This window comes from Ricinus communis, chromosome 6, assembly GCF_019578655.1.
Source record: "Ricinus communis isolate WT05 ecotype wild-type chromosome 6, ASM1957865v1, whole genome shotgun sequence".
Classification (NCBI taxonomy): domain Eukaryota; kingdom Viridiplantae; phylum Streptophyta; class Magnoliopsida; order Malpighiales; family Euphorbiaceae; genus Ricinus; species Ricinus communis.
In genome coordinates, this window is record NC_063261.1 from 1538656 (window position 1) to 1562452 (window position 23797).

At 37.3% G+C, this 23797-nt stretch overlaps 1 non-coding gene across 1 annotated transcript; it reads right to left on the reverse strand.

Moving 5' to 3' along the window:
• Window positions 1–6469: 6469 nt before the first annotated feature.
• Window positions 6470–6576, reverse strand: LOC112535197. Its single transcript, XR_003079373.2, has one exon. It is a non-coding gene; the product is annotated as a small nucleolar RNA R71 (small nucleolar RNA).
• Between the last annotated feature and the right edge of the window lie 17221 nt (window positions 6577–23797).

The following is a 23797-nucleotide window of genomic DNA, read 5'->3' on the forward strand; positions in this document are numbered from 1 at the left end:
TGCTCCAACATCGCCAGCGCAGCATTGTCTTTGTTCTTTCCACTTGAAGCTGCCATCAGCGTCGAGAAAGAAGGAGGGAGATGGAGCTACCTTAGATGGCTGATTGGAGGAGCTCGGCTGAAGTGCGTTGCAGCTGGCTGTCGAAGCAGCCGAGTTAGCAAGCATGGCAATAACTCCGACAACCATTTCGGTGGTTCTAGTTTTAAATGGCCAATAGCCGGTGGGTTTCTTCGAGGATAGCAACAAATGTGAAGGTTGTTGAGGAAGGAGATCCAGCAAGAAGAAGCTTGCAAGGGCAGTTTGATTTTTTGGAATTTTCCTACTAGTGTCATTGAGCTTCGGACGATCTGAGCACGCATTCGGACTCTCCTCATCACGAGCTTTCCAATGGCACTAGTTTTGCGACGATTGGACTCCGTTTAAAAATCAACGGTCGAGATCGTCCGTAGATCTCTCCGGATGATCAGGGTCGGATCGAAAGATCGGAAGCTGGGATCGTCATTAGTGCGTCATTTCGAGTCCGTTGGTGCGTTTGGATCGTCGATCGGACTCTGGTGGTTGGAGGCGAGTCGACCGAGCGATCAAGCATCTCGGTAATTTCTCTGGCTCGTTGATTTTAGAATTCTTTGGTAAATTATGTGTTATTTAATTTTGTTGAGCATTAGAAATATTGTTAGTTAAAATAATTGTTTGTCGGACTGTCTGCCTTTAGTCGTGAATTGTGATGTGTGGCGATTCGAGAAAAATAGTGAAGTCTTGGGGACCCGACTCCCGTTAAAATAAATTGTTGAATATTTGAAGTATTTTCTGGCAGGTCCTGAACCCGTTTTATGGGAGTAGATGTCCGTATTTTAAGGCAGGTTCTACCAAATTTTTGGTAGAATTTACCTGAGTCGAGATTTTTTAGATAGTTAGTCCTAGGAATCTAGACCTAGGGTTAATTGTCAAATGTTTCAACATTATTGATGAATTATTTTCCGTGATTAGATAATCCTTCAGTTCGGCTCACTCCACCCGAGGCATCGGAGCAGAGCTAGGAGGTCGCCAAAGCTGTGAATTAAAGTCATATGTCTGTTTACATGTGTTATGCTGAGATTTTGACAAAATAATTCTCATTACATGAATTAAAATTTTAATCAGTTATTTTGATTGCTATTTATACAAGTTTCATTTTCTGCATTATGAATTTATTGATTCGTGTTGACTTAGGATGGGACGGCTGTAGAACATGCTATTTGATGAGTGCACCGGTTTGAATCCGAGACTGATAGCAAAAGGGTAAAAGGGTAAATTTAAAAAAGGTACTTTTAGGACTTGCCCTGGTCGAGCATCGTTCTCTAGGCTTAGTAGAGGGTATTTGCCGGAGGAAAGGTCCTTGGTCGAGCATTGCTCTTTGGGCGTCGGCTTATTTGGAAACTTAAGTGACCGGAGTGGATTTAAGGACCTTGGTCGAGCTTCGCTCTCTGGGCGCCAGTCTTATTGGACTAAGAGAGCCGAAAGGCTAAGAGTGTTAGTGATAATTAAGTGACTGAACTGGATTTAAGGACCCTGGTCAAGCTTCGCACTCTGGGCGCCAGTTCAAATAGAATGAGAGAGTCGAGATGTTAGTGCTGAGATTAGGATTCTGCTGAGGTACTCCGTCCCATAGTATGTGAAAGTTATTTTTATTTTAAGCATGGCATAACACATTTATTTTTGCATGATTTAATATTTATTTCAATTAAATAAATGTGTTATTGAAGTGGTTGTAACTATTTTTGGATATATGATTTTAACTCACTCTCGAGACTGACAGTCTCAATTTTATTGTTTTTCAGATCTCTGATTGTTAGTCTTTCCGTGGCTCTTATCTAGCAACCCGACTCCTTCATCATCGGGTGATATAATTGATTCGGTATGTTTGACTTGTAAAATTTTAGATTCTCCGCAGTAAAAATAGTAGACTTATTAGTTGTAATTTTATGTATTTTCGAGTCTTGCCTAATTCTACTGGTAGACTGAATTAAATATGTAGAATTTAATGGTTAAGATAAATTGTGACATCAGTGATATTAGATGAGATTTAATTAAGTTAGTGAATGGTCAGGCTTACTACGGGATTTGGTGGCCTTACGCCTACCCATTCCTTAGTGCCAGTCACGGGCCCATAGATCGGGTCGTGACAATGGTCCTTAAATCCAACCTGGTCACTTGATTTCCAATAAAGCTAGCGTATAAAAGTAACGCTCAACCAGGGACCTTTCATTCGGTAATTAAATTCTCGCAGCCCAAAGAGTTGTACTTGACCAAGGCAAATCCCAAAAATCAACCAAGAATTAAAGTTGAATAGCCTCGAGTATAACAAACATAAATATGATAGCAAAAATAATAATAATAATAATGATATTGATAAAACGAAAATAAAATTAATAATAATGATGCTAATAATTATTAATCAAATAAAATTAATAATAATAATGCTAATAATAATCATAATAATTATTAATCAATTAACATTGCATTTAATTTAACATGACATAAGTGCCGTTGATTATATGACTTTAACTCACAGTTCTGTTGTGCTCCGCAGTATGCTCCTACGCCTCAGGTGGAGCCGGTTGGACTGATAGATTATCTATTTACGAAAATAACTTAATTAATAAGATATTCATGATTTTTTCTAGGCCTAGACTTCTAGATTAGACTGCCTAAGAAATTCCAAATCAAAAATTCTATCGAAAATTCCGCAGAATCTTCCCTAAAATATAGATATTTACTCCCTATAAAAACGGTCCAAAACCTGCTAGAAACACGTCCATATTCATTACATATTTATCAGGAGTAGGGTCACCCATAACTGCATTATTTTCCCGACTCCACAACACACCACAAATCACAATTAATAATAGACAGTCTATCATTAATATTTATTCCATAACCAACTCATAAATAATTTCCTAGTATCTGATTAATTATTCACAATCACGATTATCACAAAATCGAATAATAATTAATCACACTAATTAATTCATAATATTTATAATTAAACTATCAATTAATTAAATTAAATAGTTATTTATAATTAACAATTAATGGATTTGTGAATTTCTAAAAAAATTTTAAATAATTCCTAAGGTTTGAATGAATTTTACCAAGCTAAAAATCTAAAATGTGCACGTCCTGAAAACACCAGTGTCCAAAAACTGGTATAGACAACAGTGTCAGAATTCAAATCCGAAGGCGCCTATGCGAAACTTGAGATGCATGGAGTTCATATATGTAAATATCTTTGCCAGAATCTTACCAGAAGCCACTAGATCGAGGCCGAAAAGTTTCGACTCCGGTGAGTCTTGGACAGAGCTTTCGGCGATGGAAAAAGAGAGGGAAGGGCTGTTCTTAAGGTTTCTGGTGTTGAAGAGTCTATTTCTGAAGTCAGATTTGCAAAATAAGCCCGGCAAGTGGCTGTTCTAGAGGTCACAACCGAAGATTGATGCCTCCTCTTACTGTAGTGTTTTCCGATGATGCGGAAGGGGGAATGGCAGTGCCGGCTGGAAGGAAAGGAAAGGAAGAGAGGAGGGCTGGTGGTTGTGGCGGTGAAGGGAAGAAATTGGTGGTGGGGAAGTGTGTGCAGCGAAGGAAGGAGAAGAAGGGGGGGGGGGGGTGCGAATGACATATCCCAATTTTTTTTTCTCTCTTTTTTTGTAAAATTTCTTTCTAGTCCCTTACCTTAATTTATGCTATAAAAACATCCCCAATTTAAATAAACTACACTTATATATATATATATATACACACATACTTATATGATGATTAGTCAAAATAATTCAACTTAATAAAATTATAACTTAATTATTTAAATTTACAAATCAATATAATATAAATATTTAAAAATGTTAAATTAAATGGTACTCATTTATTCACATAAAATATTAATTTACCAAATTGCCCCCAACAATTAATGAAATTAAAATTAAAAATAATTACGGGTATTACAAGTGAGGCTTTTAATGATGAGTGTTGGGTGATTGTTATATAAGAGGAATTCAACCAATTTGAGAGAAATTAAGTGTGGAAACTTGCTTCTAGACCTAAGGATCATCCTATTGTAGGTTGTAAAATGGGTGTATAGAGACAAGTTGGATGAGCAAGGTTCTATTATTAGAAACAATGCATGATTGATTGCCAAAGACTATAACCAAGAGGAAGGCATTGACTATGATGAAAACTTTTGCTTCCGTAGCAAGATTAGAAGCTATTAGAATTTTATTAGCTTATGCATGTTATAGGAATTTTAAGCTTTTTTAAATGGATGTCAAAAGTGCATTCTTTAAGGGATTCATTGAAAAAGAAGTGTATGTTGAACAACCACACAGTTTTAAGCATCATGAATTTCAAATTGACTAAAGCCTAGTATGGTTTAAAACAAGCTCCTAGAGCTTGGTATGAGAGGCTTAGTGATGTGCGTAAAATACACACATCTAAATGGGGTTTTTAAGATCGATTTTATGGATATTTGGATGTGAATTGGTATCAACACTCACCCTATGTATCTGTTTGTGTGCATTAGGTCCAAAAGAAGTCAAAGAATGAAAAAGAAAAGAATTGGAGCATAATTGGATGTCAAAGCATCAAAGAAAAGGAAGTTCTTAGGGAGCACGGCCACAGAGAGTAACATGGCCAGGAACACCAGCCCGTGTCCCCAACACGGCCAAGAACACGGCCGTGTTGGCGGCGACAAGGGGAATAATTAAAAGAACGAAGAGAGGAAAGAAAAAGGGAGGCTAGGGTTAGAACGTCCAAAACCCTAATTTTTCTCTCTCTAAGGATTTTCTGAGCTAAAACCAAGAAAAAAGGAGACTTGGATCAAGGTTTCAATCGGATTCCCTTCATAGATTGAAGATTGGGCGAGGTTCGCTGATTAGTTCTCAAATCGAGCAAAAGGCAACTAGGGTTTGAGATTTCGAATTTGCAAATTTAGGGTTTTTCATTCAGCTTGAAAGAGGAGGGTGTACATGCCTTTAATTTTCTTTTCCTTATTTTATTCCCCAATTGCTTTAACCATGAACATGAGTAGCTAGATCTTTTGAACCCATTGGGGTTCACCTTTGTTGATGGATTATGCTTAATTGTTAGTTTTATAATTGTCATTCTTGCAATCTTCTTGCTATTTAGTAATAAAAGTTTGATTCAGTTAATTTGAGACGTTGAATTAATTGTTTATTGGGTTGTTTCTTGACATTGAGAAATGCTTGTTACAACTGGACATTGAATAGTAAGGACTAGTAGTTAACACTTAGAGATAAGTTTGATTTACTCGCCGGATTAAGAATTAATAACTCTTAATAGTTTTAAATCATACTTAATGCTAATCTGTAATAATCCGATAGGAAGAGATTCCATTAGATTAGTGCAGGTTTAGGAATTCGATAAGCTCGAGAGAGGAACCGGGATTCAATTCAGGATTTAGGCACGGGTAAGCAAGATCGGCAATCCATAAAATCCATCTTTAGAATTCCATCACTTAGGCTCCCTTTTGGGTTTGTTTCTCTCCTTGCAATTGTTTTTTGATTGTTCGTTGTCCTTCATTTACTTATTTGCACTCATAACCATTAGGCTGAATGCGTTAGAACTTTCACACCCTATTTCGGACTAGATAACATAGTAAACAGTAGTAACTCTAGGTTCACCCGATCTCCAGGGATACGACCTTGATACTCACTAGTGCTAGGCTGCATCGGTAGGTTCACTGCCTTAGGTGTAGGTTGCATAAAGAGCCCATCAAGTTTTTAGCGCCGTTGCCAAGGAAACAGTAACGGTGAACTAGAGTGAATTGTTTTTGTGTTAATTTAGTCATTGTTTGCTTATTCATTTATTCTTTATTTCTTTTTATTATTTATTGTTATATTATTTTTAATTGATTGGTGGTTGTTTGGTTGTCGGTTTCAGGTAGTATATGACCAGGAGCTCTAAACCTGATCCTATAGCACCCTTATCTGACCCGGAGCGCTCTCTCAGATTATTGAGACGACGTTTGTAGGCAGTTGAGGAGGAGGACAGAGTTACAGTTCAGGTTCAAGGAGTTGACGCAATGGAGAACCTCAACCCCCAGGCCGATGATGATCAAAGGACCATGTACGAGTTTGCTCGACCCTCTTTAGATGGGACAAAAACGAGTATAGTCAGACCTGTTGTAGCGGCCAATAATTTTGAGATAAAGGCCAATGTTATCCAGATGATCCAGCAAAGCGTGCAGTTTGGAGGATTGCCTAGCGAGGATCCCAATGCACATATCTCCAACTTTTTAGAGATTTGTGACACATTCAAGATAAATGGAACAACCGATGATGCCATTCGGCTGAGATTGTTTCCATTTTCCTTGAGGGACAGAGCAAAGAGATGGCTGCAATCTCTTCCACAACAGACGATCACTACCTGGAAGGTGTTGGCCGAAAAATTTCTATACAAGTATTTTTCTCCCGCTAAAACTGCAAAACTTAGAAATGACATATCTTCTTTTATGCAGTTTGACGATGAAAGCATGTACGATGCATGGGAGAGGTTTAAGGATCTTTTGAGATCTTGCCCACATCACAGTTGCGGTGTGGATGCAGTTCGGACCTTCTGACGGGTTGAACCTTGCAACGAGGCGGATGGTGGATCTTTCGCGATGGGTGGGGGCGCTAAATAGTAAGGCGGCGAGCTCGAACACGATGGGAAATGGCCATGAACAACTATCGTTGGCAATCCTCTAGGAGGCCGAGCCGGGAAGGCGGGGAGTGGTCAACCAAGTGGACTCTATAGCGGCCTTGGCGAGCTCAAGTGGAGCTTCTAGCCAAGAAGATCGACCAACTCAGGATCTTAGGTTCATGCAGTGAGCGTTGGCTCGAGTTTTATGGTGGCCCGCATTCTGAGCAAAACTGTCGCGGGAGGTATGTTTGCTTCATCCTCTACTACTTTTCCATCTAATTCTATTATGTCTTCCGATGTTGAACAGTTGACTATATGGGGAATGCCCCAAGGCAGCATAACGATCCTTACGACAATACATACAACTCGGGTGGCTCAATCATCCCGACTTGATTGGAGGAACAATAACGCTCGGGGTCCACTGATTCTCGGAGACTTCATCAGTGATCGCGGCAACATTCGGTGGGCTGCCTGGCTCCTCCTCTACCAGAAAAGAAGTCAAATTTAGAGGAGCTTATGATGAAGTTTGTGACGTCTACGGAGATGAGGTTCCAGCAAACTGATAGTGCACTTAGGAACCAGCAGGCCTCGATTCGGAACTTGGAGACCTAGATTGGCCAAATCTCTAAGATGTTGTTTGAGAGGCAGCAAGGAGCGCTCCAGAGCACCACTGAGTCTAATCCGAGGGAGCATGTGAATGCCATCACTTTGCGTTCAGGAAAGTTAGTTTCAGCTCCTTCTAAGCCTATTTTTGATGACGCCACTATCAATGTGCAGGTTGAGGCGAACAGTAAGGTTAGGGAACCTAAGGAACAAAAGGTGAAATCAATTCCAGTCAGAGAATATCAACCTAAGATTCCTTATCCTGCTAGAACTAAACAAGCAGAGGCGAAAGAGCAGTTTAGTAAGTTTTTAGATATTTTTAGACAACTGCATATTAACTTGCCTTTTATTGATGCATTGGAACAGATGCCGAAGTATGCTAAGTTCTTCAAGGACATACTTAGCAGAAAAAGGAAGTTGGAGGAGGTCGTCTATGTTCAGCTCAATGAGGAGTGCTCAGCGGTGTTTCAGAGCAAGTTGCCAGAGAAACGTCACGATCCAGGGAGTTTCACTATTCCCTGCACTTTAGGTAATTTGTGTGTGGATGATGCATTAGCTGATTTAGGGGCTAGCATAAATGTCATGCCCACTAATTTGTTCAATAAGCTAGGTTTGAGGGAGGCAAAATCCACTAGGATGTGCATTCAATTAGTTGACCGTTCTGTTAAGTTTCCTAGGGGAATTGTGGAAAATGTGCTAGTTAAGGTAGATAAGTTCATATTTCCTGTGGACTTTGTGGTTTTGGATATGGACAATGAGCATGGTGTACCATTAATTTTGGGGAGACCTTTCCTTGCCACAGCTAGAGCTAAAATAGACGTATTTGAGGGGAAGTTAGAACTTAATGTAGGGGATGACTGTGTCACTTTTAGTTTACCTTCAATTGATTGTTCTTCCACCGACCATGTTCATGCCATTTGTTGTATTGATGGAATTGATCTTGCATGTAATACATAACCACAAGATGTACAAATGGATGATGCTATACATGTTTCTTCCCCTATTAGTATATGTTATTCATCTGAAAAAAATAACTTGTATCAATATGAGACTTTGTGCTATGATAGACTCGAGAAGGGTAGTTGCAAGTTTGTTTTTGACAGGTCACCTAGCCAGAATGCGGAGTGGATGAATGGACATCCCAAATCGGTCCAGAGAGCACCTCCTTGGTCATCTACCGCACACATCAAACCTTCGCGTTGCGCTTATATGCCTCGATCCCTAACTTACATTGAGCCTACCTTCTTAATTTGCCCGCGATGCAGGAATGCTGTTGTAGAGTCCAGCTAGACGACTCGAACAAAAAGAAGCGACGTCAGGAGGCATTCCTGAATCTATTTTTTTTTGCTTTCTGAAGTTTTGGACATTTTTTTTATTTTATGTAGTCATTGGTAGTTAGATATTTCAGTCTGTTTTTAGTAAGTTTGATTTTGAGGAGATACTATCTTATTGAACCTTTTACTAGATGTTGCTTGGAATGTGTTTATTCTTGAGTTTTGCAGGAGTTAGCCTACTTGATGCTCGTACCTAATTTTGAGGACTAACATATTTTGAAGTGTTAAAGTACACATCAAGGGAAGTATCTAGTAGACTTTCTAGTTTTTATCTCTTTATGTCGTTTTATTTTTCTCTTAGTTTTCCAATTTCTTTTATGGACTCCCATAATCTGCTTCATTTTACATATTTTATTCCTGCCTTGTTCTGAGGTGTTTTTACACATGTGGGGTAGTCACAGTAGATTTGTGCGGCTTTTATCGAACCTTGTTAGAAGAAGGCAATGAGCAGAATCTCTTAATTACAATCCGACTAGCCATTCCTCTACCACGGACTAGCCAACTCCACGATATACTGTGATGCACCTCCTTTCACTCCTGGAGCCATAGTCAGGCGATTAGTTCTTTTTCCTTTTTGATTTCTTATATTTTGTACACTAGAGACAGTGTGTCCTTCAAGTGTGGGGTGGGTGATATTTATCCCGTCTCAGTAATTTGCTTATTCTTTATGCAATTTTTGTAAAATTTTAAAAAAATTTCACTTTGTTTCGATGCTCTTACTGTTGACTTGCTTTTGAAATCCTGTTTATGTCCATGTAATCGGGTAAAACCGATAGTATTGAGTCTTGCGGAAGAATGTAAGATAATTAGTTTGAGTTGTGCACTAAGTTGCTTTGGTTTATTTAATTCTGTTTTGATGATTTTGTTTGGAACCTACTCAAAGGCACACTTGTGAGAAATTGAGCCTAAATTGTAAGCGTACACTTTATATGCTTGTATTTATTTCTTGTTGAGAGTGTCGATTACTGTCTTTACTTTTAGAACTTGCTCGGTAATACTTATGAGGGCCACAAGGAGAGTTTAATACTTTGGTATGATAGAGGCACTTAGGTTTTCCATTCTAGCCAAATAGCCTTCATTCGTTTATTGATTCTGTAGATAACCCCTTCTTTCACCATTTCCTGTATCATATTCCATTACCACTTAGTTTTATTCTGCTTTGGGTTATGATTTTGCATATGAGTTGTTTTTATTGGGAATAGCGTTGGAATCTTGTAGCAGCTTACTTCAATCCAAAAAGAAATTCACTCTATTATGTGAATGTTCTTCCCTTATGAAAAAAAAAGAGATAGAAGAATAAGAGGGAAAGGTGATGAAAAGAAAGAAAGTAAGTGAGCTAAATATTTTGACTTGATTCCTATTTCCCACCTTGGACTACTATCCATTGTTTACCCCTTGTGATCATTGTGACTTATGTGTAGGTCATGTATTTCATTGCAGAACACCATAGGTTCAACTCTGACCAAATTTACCTACCCTTACCTAATCCCCATTACAACCTTTATAAAGACCTCTTGACATGGTTGTTGACTCTCCATAAGTGGTAGGAGTAGGATTTAAGAGCAAGCATATAGTAAGTAAGGCAGTAGTTGATGCATTGAGCGATTAAACACTACCCTTTAAACACTTTGAGTGATTTAGAGTGAATCTGGTGAGGAGTTAGTTTAGGTATTGTTCCTTAGTGGTTTATTTTTCTTACTTTACTTTTGATTGCTTGAGGACAAGCAATGAGCTAAGTGTGGGGTTATTTGATGTGCGTAAAATACACACATCTAAATGGGGTTTTTAAGATCGATTTTATGGAGATTTGGATGTGAATTGGTATCAACACTCACCCTATGTATCTGTTTGTGTGCATTAGGTCCAAAAGAAGTCAAAGAATGAAAAAGGAAAGAATTGGAGCATAATTGGACGTCAAAGCATCAAAGAAAAGGAAGTTCTTAAGGAGCACGGCCACAGAGAGTAACATGGCCAGGAACACCAGCACGTGTCCCCAACACGGCTGTGTTGGCGGCGACAGGGGGAATAATTAAAAGAACGAAGAGAGGAAAGAAAAAGGGAGGCTAGGGTTAGAACGTCCAAAACCCTAATTTTTCTCTCTCTAAGGATTTTCTGAGCTGAAACCAAGAAAAAAGGAGATTTGGATCAAGGTTTCAATCGGATTCCCTTCATAGATTGAAGATTGGGCGAGGTTCGCTGATTAGTTCTCAAATCGAGCAAGAGGCAACTAGGGTTTGAGATTTCGAATTTGCAAATTTAGTGTTTTTCAATAGGAGGGTGTACATGCCTTTAATTTTCTTTTCCTTATTTTGTTCCCCAATTGCTTTAACCATGAACATGAGTAGCTAGATCTTTTGAACCCATTGGGGTTCACCTTTGTTGATGGATTATGCTTAATTGTTAGTTTTATAATTGTCATTCTTGCAATCTTCTTGCTATTTAGTAATAAAAGTTTGATTCAGTTAATTTGAGACGTTGAATTAATTGTTTATTGGGTTGTTTCTTGACATTGAGAAATGCTTGTTATAACTGGACATTGAATAGTAAGGACTAGTAATTAACACTTATAGATAAGGTTGATTTACTCGCCGGATTAAGAATTAATAACTCTTAATAGTTTTAAATCATACTTAATGCTAATCTGTAGTAATCCGATAGGAAGAGATTCCATTAGATTAGTGCAGGTTTAGGAATTCGATAAGCTCGAGAGAGGAACCGGGATTCAATTCAAGATTTAGGCACGGGTAAGCAAGATCGACAATCCATAAAATCCATCTTTAGAATTCCATCACTTAGGCTCCCTTTTGGGTTTGTTTCTCTCCTTGCAATTGTCTTTTGATTATTCGTTGTCCTTCATTTACTTATTTGCACTCATAACCATTAGCTAGTACGTTAGAACTTTCACACCCTATTTTAGACTAGATAACATAGTAAACAGTAGTAACTCTAGGTTCACCCGATCTCCAGGGATACGACCTTGATACTCACTAGTGCTAGGCTGCATCGGTAGGTTCACTGCCTTAGGTGTAGGTTGCATAAAGAGCCTATCACTTAGTAAAAGGAAGGTTGACACAACACTCCTTTTGAAAACTCACAAGCATGAAATTTTAATTATTCAAAACCATGTTGATTATATAGTACCGAATGCTACTAACGAATCCTTGTGTGAGGATATTTCTAAGTGCATGACTAAAGAATTTGAGATGAGCATGATGTGGGAGCTCAAGTTCTTCCTATGATTGCAAATCAAACAATGCAAGGATGACATCTTCATCAACCAATCCAAGTACACCAAGGAAGTTCTCAAAAAGTTTGTAATGGAGGGATGTAAGATTGCCAAAATACCAATAAGCACATTAATAAAATTGGACAAGGATGAAGAGGGCAATCCAATTGATGATAAGAAGTATAGAGGTATGATTAGATCTCTACTCTATCTTATGGCTTCTAGACCCAATATAATGTACTGTGTTTGTTCATGTGCACGTTTTCAATCAAGCCTTAGAGAATCATATTTGAATGCCATTAAAAGAATCTTAAAATACTTGAATAAGACATTGTATCTACGTATTTGGTCCTAGGAACACATCATTTAACATAGTAGGCTTCTCTAATGTTGACTATATGGGTAGTCTCTTAGATAGAAAGAGCACTTCCGGAACTTATACTTTTTTAAGAGAATGTCTAGTATCTTGGTTTAGCAAAAAGTAAGTTTTTGTAGCTCTATCCACCGCCCAAGCCGAATATGTATCGACGGAATATTGTTACACACAAATTCTTTGGATTAAATAACAACTCAAGGATTATGGCCAAGTGCTTAGTCACATTCCAATTAAGTGTGATAATACCAGTGCAATAAACTTATCTAAAAATCCTATTTAACACTCTAGGAGTAGATATATGAACATTAGGTATAATTTCCTAAGAGACCATATGTAAAGTGGTGATATAGTGTAAGAATTTGTTAACACTAATAACCAACTTACTGACATCTTTACCAAACTCCCAAATGAGAAAAGACTAAATTTCATTAAGAGAGAACTTGGCATTGATAGATGGAGATTCTTTTAATTCTTAAACATGTTATATGTATTAATATGTTTACTTGGTTGATTTCTCTTGATTATTTATAATGGTGCATTCACTTCACCATGACTCAAGAATGATAAAGTTTTACTTATTATCAATACTAATGGCTCTTAAGCACCCTTATGTCACTCTAACTTCAATTAGTGATCATAAAAGTTATGCCATAAATCTTTTCAAATGTTTTGAAGGTCATGAATAAATTTTAGAATCCTTCTTTTTTTTTACCTGTAAATCGAGGACGCAATCTCAGTATCGCCATTGCAATAACTATTGGAATTTTGTCAATCAATCTTGAGATAAATCACGAACTCGATCTGGTTCTTGCGAGCACGAAAATTAGATTTTTAACCATCACTCATAACCAAAGTATTTCGTGGATGCCAGCCCCACTTCGTGAGCATGATATCAAAAGTTTTATATCTACTAAACACAAGTTTCAAAATTTGCGAACGCGATCAGCTTATTGCAGTTGCGACTTTTCTTAATCCTGCAATTTCAAAATCCACTATGGATATTTTAAAATTCCAACTCTAAGATTTTCTAACCGTTTGAATTCTTGGCTATATAAACCCTCCTAAAAAGTATTCTAAAACACTTTCAATCATTTTCAAAACATTCTTCTACTCAAATTCTTATAATCTCTCAAGTTATCAAAGCTCTCTTCTTTCAAGATAAAGTAAATGACACCCAAAAATACAACCACTATGAGATAAAAGGGTAAAGGAATAGCCATAGAAGATCCACAAACTGAAGTAGCTCAAATCCTAGATAGAATGAGAGGAATTAGTGATTAAGAAAAGAAGAGATATCAAGTCATTGCCTCCAAGGAATTAGTTCCTACAAGGTTCTTTCAAGGCACTCTCTTAGGCAATTAGGGATTAATAAAGAGGTCATGGATGGGATCAGAGCTTTTAATTGGGAGAAATTTGTATTCTCAAATGAAGATGGATTTTTAAAGTTGACTAAGGAGTTCTTATGCACTCTTGATGTCAAGAAGAAGCTTAGTGACATCTTAGGCCATTATGGCATCACCTTTAACTTGTTTAGGAAACAATAGAGTCTTACAAAGGATCATAAAAGTCTTTGGATTCCATGCAGATGGATACTTTCGCATAATTGATATGGAGAGCTCCTTCCACTAATTTTGGTTTACAATCTTAATTAAAACAAGGTTTGATCTCAAATCCTCTATCATGAGCCGACCTGTGGGCCCGTGACCGGCACTAGGGAATGGATAGGCGTAAGGCCACCGAATCCCGTAGTGCCAGTCATGGGCCCACAAGTCGGGTCATGACAAAGTTGGTATTAGAGCTTAGGTTCAGATTTCCTTCGACCTAGGTTAAGATTCTCGGTACTATGGAGTAGGATCAAGTCTGTCTTATTATTTTCATTGACTCTAGTGTCTCAGCTTTCACTGTTAGAGAGTCTATCATTCTTTTCTTGTGAGCTTGTCTTGATGCTGTGTTGGAATGAGTGTTGTACCGATAGCAAGATCTGAAGCGCGGTAGACTCGTGCTGTTTCTTCAAGTGATTAGTGTAGGCTGGCCCTGGGATGCTTCGATTGTTGTTTTGATGGTGGGCACCACAGTCAGGATTAGTGCAGAGTGTAGTTGCAGTCGTGTCATGAACTGCCTCGTCATCACATCAGGCATCGCCTTAATGAGTAGCACCAAAGTTAGTGTGTGGAAAGTTGAGCAGAAGTCAGAGCATATATGGTGATTGTAAGAAGCTTAAGAATGGTGGTAGGAGTGTTTTCGGATGCTCGAAATCCAGAGAAACTTAAGCGAACACTATTTATTTTTCTATGTAGAACAAAGTGTTTTAATATACAATTTGTACCCAGTCCCGAAAGAATTCATTATGGCATTTTGTTAGGCATGCATAATTCCATAACTCATTTTTAGGGCATGCATCATACATCGTGCATTGCAACCCTTGGTGATAGGGGGCATCATCACTGTGATGTGCGATATTGTAGAATTTTATATAAAAAAATGGCTAGAGGGTTTACGATTTTATAAAAGTGGCTTTTTTCAAGATAATAATAATTTTTATCAGTGATGATTATAAAGTAAATAAATAAGTAAATCTTTCAAAGTAAATTGTGTTAGCTTGGGATTCTCTGGATGACAAGCTAAGTTGTTGTGAGAATGAATCTATGGCGCAGTAGGCCCTATGGTGGATTATAGAGGAGACTTCTGGATTTCAGTCGAAGAGAAATTTTGTGTCAGGATGGCATGGTTTTGTATCGGTTATAGTAACCGGATAGATGATATGGCATTGATGATGTGATGTGAATGTTAAAGATATTCTGTACGTGCAAGGGACACGTCACTAGGAAGGAATTTGGCGAATGGATTTTTAGCAGGACCGGAGTTGGTTAGGATCTTTCATTCAGAGAAGATTCTTTTTCTTTCAAGCGGGTGAAGACAGCTTTCAAGAAGCAGAGGAGTTGTGTGAACCTGAAGTGGGAGCACGTGGAGATTTGTAATAGAGAGTATGTATTCCTAAGGCGTCTCATGTGCAAGAAGTGATGCGGTTTGGTAAGGAAGGTAAGTTAGCTCTTCTTGTGTGGAACCCTTGGAGTTATCGGCAGGATTGGTGAGGTGACATACAAGTTGAACTTGCCGCCAAATAATTTCTCGCAAGTCAATCTGGTAGTTCGTAGACCCGTGTTGAGGAAGTGTATTTTCGATCCTTTGCTCCTGTTAGAACCTCGGTGTATAGAAGTAAGTGAAGATTTGACTTCCGAGGAGCAGTAAGTCAGGATCGCGGATTCTCAGGTTCGCCAGTTTTGCTCAAGGATTTTATCGATGGGTCTTGTGGTTGAATATTTCTACCTAGAGAAGTACCCGAGAAGCCGAGCTGGAGATGAGAGGTTCCTATTCTCATTAGTTTCAGTCTTAGTGTGAGCCTTTTTTTAAAAAACAAATTCAAGGACGAATTTCTCTTAAAGGGCGGGAGAGTGTCATACCCGAAATTTTCCTTTAATAATGATAATATTAATAATAATTAATAAATGAGTTTTTATTTAAATTAGTTTTACTTTATTTTTATTTGGTTTAAATTGGAATGATTTAAATGAAATTTTAATGCTAGACAAATAAGGGAGTTATTTTCTATATCCAACTAGTTTGATTTTTAAGAAATTAATTAAGTAAATTCTTTGGGAAATAAATTATATTTTTTTAGGTATTCAATTTCTCTCCAAAATGAATATATGAATTAAAATTCTATATTTGAGAGTTATGAAAGAATTAGTAAATAATATTTTTATAAAAGAATTATCGGGGAATGATAAATTTTAATTAGCAAATGGTGTTAATTTGAATTGAAAAATATTTAGCAAATTGATTAATTAAATTAATTATGTGTTAGAATTAAATTGAAAATTTATTTTAGAATAAGGATTTAAAATATAATTTTATTAATATGGGGTTTTAATGAAAATTTGTATGTTTGGTATTTTTATAATTAAATATGTAGGCAAGGGCTTTTTGGTAATTTTACATTTAAAAGCAATGGTAAATATGTAATTATATATTTTTAATAATTCTGTTTGCCCAAATTAAATAGTTAGGGGCTTAATTGAAAAGTTAAAAAAAAGTTTAGGGGTTAATTGGACATTTTATTGGATGAAATTGTTAGTAATTAAAAAAGTTGAGGGACTAAATGGTAAGGAAGAAACGTTCAGGGACCAAAAGTCGATATGGAGAGGAAAAGGAAAGAAAAGAAAGAGAAGAGGAAGAAGAGGGAGAAATAGGCGTCGACATCTCGGGAAAGAAGGGCGGAAGTGTGTCACGCTATCGTCCGTGGCTGATCGAGCATGGTGGTGGCGACGAGAGGAGTGAGGCTTCATGAAATGCGGGCGCTAGCATTGGCAGGCGGCCGGAATGGCTAGAAACGACAGATTTTTCCTTGCCGCAAATTATGGAGTTTCCGGCGACCTTTGGCGGCATTCTTGGGCTCAAATTGATCAGCAACTTCGAGGCTTTCTTTTCCAACCATCGCCACCCCTTGAGGCTGCCAGAATTGCAAGATTCGGCGAGGTGAAAAGAGTTGGGGCAGCTGAAGTTTTTGGCTTTTCCGGCGAGCTCTGGCAAGGGTTGGTCAATCGGAGGGCATATCCGAACTCCCCTCATGTCACGACCCCACCCGTGGGCCCGTGACCGGCATTAGGGAATGGGTAGGCTTAAGGCCACCGAAACCCGTAGTAAGCCTGACACTCACTGATTTAAACAAATCTCATCTCAAATTAATATTATTACAGCCACAATTTATCTTAATAGTTACACTTTACAAAATAACTTCGGTCTACCAGAAAAACTAGGCGAGACCCGAAGCTCAGAAAATTTACAACTGATACATCTACTATTACTACTGCGGAGAATCTAAGATTTTACAACTTAACATACCAAATCAAATACATCACCTGATGATGAAGGAGTCGGGTTACTGAATAAGAGTCGCGAGAGGACTAACAGTCACGAATCAAAGCGATAAAAATGAGGCTCGGTCTAGAGTGAGTTAAAATCAAATAATCTAGAGACTATTGCTTCTTCTCGGAAAACATAGATTATTCAAATCGATATCAAACCATACTATAATCATACCCTATTATTTCCTTCACATAAAATATTAATCATTCGAATCAAAATATCAACCATACACGTAAATACAATCCATATTATAATCATACTATAATAAATTAATAAATAAATAAATAAAAATATATTTTTACTTTTACGGGACGAGTGGCTCGGTAGAACCCTAAACCCCAAAATCTAGTAGCCATTCGGCTCTCTTAATCCAATAAGATCGGGCGCCCCGAGAGCAATGCTCGACCGGGGACCTTACCTTGATCAGTCACTTAAGTATCCAAATAAGAAATCTAGTAGCCATTCGGCTCTCTTAATCCAATAAGACTGGCGCCCCGAGAGCAATGCTCGACCAGGGACCTTACCTCCAGTCTGGTCAATTAAATATCCAAATAAGCCGGCGCCCAGAGAGCTATGCTCGACCAGGGACCTTACCTCCGGCAATTTACTCAAATCAGCCTAGAGAGCCATGCTCGACCAGGGCAAACCCATGAAAATCTTATTACATGTCCATGATCATTCCCGATGTAACCCATCAGGCAGCATGTTCTACAAGCCACGTTTCCCAAGACACAATTATCCATTTAATAAATATCATTGTATAATGAAGTCATTCAACCATATCAAATTAATGATTAACAATTAAGAGTAAAACATTAGGCAACTCAGGTGGAAAACTGATAATATTTGGAATTATTATAACATTACTATAATAATACTCATATTATCTTCAATAGTTAATAATCCAGTAAAATTATTTACGTTGAGATATTAATAACCATGTTAAACATAAACTTCCAAAATAGCATATTAAAATTAGACTTAGCAATAGTGCAATGATTAAATGACTTTAACTCACAGGTTTGGCGACCTCCTAGCTCTGCTCCGGTGCCTCGGTTGGAGCGAGCCGAACAGACAGATCATCTAATCACGGAAAACAATTTATCAAAACGATGAAACAATTACAATAGATCCTAGGTCTAGATTCCTAGGACTGGCTGTCTAAGAATCTCGACTCGGGAACTACCGAAAATTTGGCAGAACCTCCCCTACAACACGAACATTTACCCCAGTAAAAACGGGTCCAGGACCTGCCAGAAAAACACTCTAAATATCCAACAATTTAAACAACGGGAGTCGGGTCCCCAATCTTCACTATTTCCCAACTCCGCCACACAGCACAAAACACAAGGCAGGCAACTGACAGAAAATTATTTTTGACTCACAAATATCATCAAATACTCAATATAATCCAATAAACACAAATTTAAAATCAAGGATTTCTAAGATCAACGGCCAGAGAAAATTACCGAGACGCTCGATCGCTCGGTCGACTCGCCTTCAGCCGCCGGAGTCCGATCGACGATCCGAACACACCATCGGACTCACAACGACGCGCTGATGACGATCCTTGCTTCCGATTTTCCGATCTGACACCCGATCATCCGGAGAGATTTGCGAACGATCACGGCCGTCAATTCTCAAACGAAGCCCGATCGCCACGAAACCAGTGCCATCGCGAAGCTTGAGCTGAGGAGAGTCGGGATACGTCCTCCAATCGTCCATCCTCCGCCGGAGCTCGCCGGAAAAGCCCAAAAACGCGGCTGCCACTCTAAGTTTCACTTTGCCGGATCTTGCAACTCCGGCCACCCCGAGCGTCGCCATCGCCGCTGAAGAGAGCCTCGCCGAGGAGCCGATCGCCACCCAACTCGGCCAACAACGCCGAAAACGTCCGGAACACGCTGAAGCCGGCGCTCTTCCGCTTCTTCGCTGCCGCCTCCGTCGGCCAGCCCACGCCCGACGGCCGCCAGCGCCTGCGACTCTCTCTCTCTTCCCCTCTCTCTCTCTCTCTCTCTACTTTCTCTCTCCCCGATTCCATTTCTTTCAATATCGACATTAGACCCCCGAACTTTTCCTTACTACAATTTGGTCCCTCAACTTTCTTAATTACTTACAATTTCATCCCGCAGAATTCCAATTTGAGTCCCAAACTTCTTTTTAGCCTTTCAATTAAGCCCTTAACTAATTAATTTGGGCCAAATCTGAATTATTGAAAATACAAAATTATAAAAATACCCCTGGCCGATATATTTATTTACGAAAATACCAAACTCACAAATTTCCATTAAAACCCCATAAAAATAAAATTATACTTTTAATCCTTATTCCAAAATAATCCTCCAATTAAATCCTACACACAATTAAATTAAATAATCAATTTCCAACTTAAAATTTAATACTACTAATCAATTATAATACCAATTCTCCCAAAATTCTTTTATAAAAACATCCTTTACAATTCTACCATAATTTTCCAATATATAATTTTACTTATATAAATATGCATTTGGAAAAAAAAATTTGAATAACCAAAATATAATCATTTCTCAAATAGTTTACTTAATTACTCCTTAAAAATCAAACTAATTGGATATGGAAAATAACTCATTTATTTGATTAATATTAAATTTTTCATTAAATCATTTCAAATTAAACCCAATAATAATGAAGCTAAAATTAACTTAAATAAAAACTCATTATTAAATATATAAAAATTCCGGGTGTTACACCTCATCTCAAGCTTTCCAATGGCACCGGTTTCGTGGCGATCAGATTGCGTTCAAAAATCAACGGTCGAGATCGTCTGTAAATCTCTCCGGATGATCGAGGGTTGGATCGGAAGATCGGAAGCTAGGATCGTCATCAGCGCGTCATTTCGAGTTCGTTGGTGCGTTCGGATCGTTGATCGAACTCCGGCGGCTGGAGGTGAGTCAATCGAGCGATCAAGCGTCTCGGTAATTTCTCTGGCCCGTTGATTTTAGAATTCATTGGTAAAATTATGTGTTTAGTGAAATATGTTGAGCATTAGAAATATTGTTAGTTAAAATAAATAGTTTGTCGGATTGTCTGCCATTAGTCATGATTTGTGATGTGTGGCGGAGTCAAGAAAAATAGTGAAGTCTTGGGGACCCAACTCCCGTTAAAATAAATTGTTAAAATATTTGAAGTGTTTTCTGGCAGGTCCTGGACCCATTTTATAGGGGGTAAACGTCTGTGTTTAGGGGAGGTTCTGCCGAATTTTCGGTAAAATTTACCCGAGTCGAATTTTTTAAACAGTCAGTCTTGGGAATCTAGACCTAGGGTTAATTATCAAATGTTTTAATGTTATTGATTAAATTGTTTTCCGTGATTAGATAATCTGTCAGTTCGGCTCGCTCCATCCGAGGCATCGGAGCAGAGCTAGGAGGTCATCAGATCTGTGAGTTAAATTCATATATCTATTCACCTATCATGCTAAGATATTTACGTGATAGTTCTGATTAAATAATTTAATATTTTAATCATTTATTTAGTCACTATTCATATATGTTTCATTTACTGCACTATGGTTTATGTTTCGTGTTGACTCGGGATGGGACGACTGTAGAACATGCTATTTGATGAGTGCACCAGTATGAATCAGAGACAGAAAATAAAAGGGTAAAGGTTTGTAAATTTTTAAAAGATAAATTTAGGACTTGCCTTGGTCGAGCATTGCTCTCTGGGCTGAGTAGAGTGAGTTTGCCAGAGTAAAGGTTCCTGGTCGAGCATTGCTCTCTAGGCGCTGGCTTATTTGGAAACCTAAGTGACTAGACTATAGTTAAAGACCCTGGTCGAGCTTCGCTCTCTGGGCGCCAGTTCTGTTGGAATGAGAGAGTCGAGGTGTTAGTGTTGGGATTAGGGATCTACTGAAGTATTTCATCCCGTAGTATATGAAAGTTATATTTTTATTTAAGCATGGCATGACACGTATATTTATGCATGACTTAATGTTTATTTCAAATTAAATAAATGTGTTATGGAAGTGTTTGTAATTATTTTTGGATATATGATTATTATGCTTTAATTTCCTCTTTTTTGTTTTTTTGCTTTTAACAAATGGAGAGAATAGAGTTGAGATATAAAAAGAAAAAATAGGGTTAAGTTAGAAAAGGTAAAGAGCCTTTGACATATTAAGAGAGAGAACATCAAAAATAATACATCATATAAAATGACAAAGAAAAGAGTTAAGTAAAAAAGTTTTGAGACAAAGAGGAGAGAATACCTTAAGCAACCAAAAAGGAATTTAGATTCAAAAATTCAACTAGAAAGGGGGAGCATTCTGAAAAAATATAGGGGCAGAGAAACTTTATCAACTTTATCTTATTTTATTTTATCTTACAAGTTTCTCTCTCAAACTCAATCTTAATTGTCAAAATAAAAAGGGGCAAGATTGTTAGCCTAAGTCCTTTCATGATTCAAGGCACACTTAATTTCGACCTTGATAATTAAATTAAGTGTATTTAACTTTGGCCTTAAGTATTCTTTGTAGAGGTTCCTTGTTGTGGCTCAATCAAGTCAAGATTTCAAAACTACCTTGTAAATCGCTACTACGAGTATAGGATAGTGCTCGAGAAACTAAGATTTCAGAAGGGAGTAGGTTTCGTGACTGCGAGCAAATGGATAGCGCCATGAAACTAAGTTTTAAGAAGACAGTAAGGATCACGACACGCCACAAATTTTGTGAATGCAGTTTATATAAACCTCAAAGAAAACTGCCAACGGTTACTTCTGACATGGCAAATCACGAAGCTCCACATGGATTATAGCTATTGCCACTTCATGTTTCATTACTGCAATAAAAGCATCTCAACTACGAAAAGCTAGTTATGACTACGATTAAGGTGTAGCGACCGCAACTATGCTCTAATAGTGCACTTAATGTACTATCTAGAGCTAAAAGCAAGAAATGACCTATAACCTATATGTAACATCTCTTTGGTTATAAAAGGGTATAAATGCCCCTTCCAAGAGACATTTATGGTTGATTAACAACCTTTCTAAGTGCCATATTCATTTATTACCTTTTTCTTATTATTTTTGTGAGTAATTAAACTTATAAAAGGTTGTTGTGAGAGCTTGTATGCTCTTTTGAAGATATGAGTGTAAGCCTAAACACTTAGAATTGGGTTTTAGTGCTAGTCTAAGTAAAAATCTTGTAAGTGTTGTATGTTAGCTATTAAAATACAAGTTTTAAAAAAGTTTGGTGTGACCCCTAAATATTAAGTTGGGAGTGATCTTGGAAAACTCTATTATAATGTGTATAATTATAGTGAAATTCCTAAATTTAAGGTTGGAGAGTGGATGTAGGGTTAGTTAATATCTGAAACACTATAATTCTTGTATTATAATTTTTTCCTTACCTTATCCTTCCTTCTCTTACCAAAAATTTTAATTAGTAACCATTCTCACATTCACCAATTCAACCTTCTCTTCTTGGTTCATCACGACAAAATTTATTCAAAATTTAAAAGAGATTTAGAATATATAACTCTAAATTTAAAAGATAATGAAAATATATATCCAAAATTTAAAAAGATAATTAGAATATAATTTTCTAAATTTAAAAAATAAATATATGGATTAACTTCCTTAAAAGGGAAAATCCTTCTAAAAGAAGGAACGATACTTTTAAATCCTTAAAAGAAGATTAGGATCCAAATAGTAAAAAGTCACCTCTGAATTTTTAAGCATAAAAAGGAAGTGATATGGAGTTAGAAAATCATTTCTATTAATTTTACTTAATTTCACGCCTAGCAAACTTCATCACAAAGTATATTTTTAGAGGTTACCCCATCGTCTCTTTTACTTTTTTCCGTTGAAAGAGAACTTTTAATTTTCTTTATGAAAATAAGGAATGAAAGGAGGCTGATGCTTTCTTAAAGGGGGGATGTGTATGCTCCCCTTTCCGGGGGGCGGGGGGGGGCGCGGGGTGGGGGGTTGTGTATGCCTCCTTCAAGAGGGTACAAGCGTGCACTCTTAGAGGTACAAACGACCAAGCTGAACCGAACTTATCAATATTCAAGCCGATCAAGCTCGAATTTGGCTCGAGCTTGATAATTTTAATACTCATAATTAGCTTCATACTACATATAAACGAGCTAAACTCGAGCTCGACTCTTTATTAACTTGGTATTTATATAAAGTAGCTAAGCTCGATCTTGGCTCGATTTCAAGCTCGATTTTATCAAATATATAGCTATAAATTTTAGAATTATAAAAAAATTATGTAAAAAAAGTAAAAAAAGTAAAAACTAAAATAATTAAACCAAGTTCTTGATAAAAATAAAGATTTGAACAAACCCCATAGAATTTTATCTCAAACTCATTCCAAATCCATTTATAATTCAATCAAAACGGGGATGCAAGCCAAGCTTCACAAACTTTATGTTAAGCATATTGCAAATATTTTTACTCTTGTTAATTTATAATAGTTCTTACTCTAGTACCTTTTCTTTATCAATTAGATTATAGTACCTTTTATGTTAATTTATAGTAGTTCTTACTCTATCTATAAGCTTCACATCAAGCATATTGCAAAAATATTTATTTATACTTCATTAATTTACAAATGTATAGATTATAATTTTCAAATATCTTTAAGCATTTACAAAATACATGCTTGTTTATACAATGCTAAAACTACAT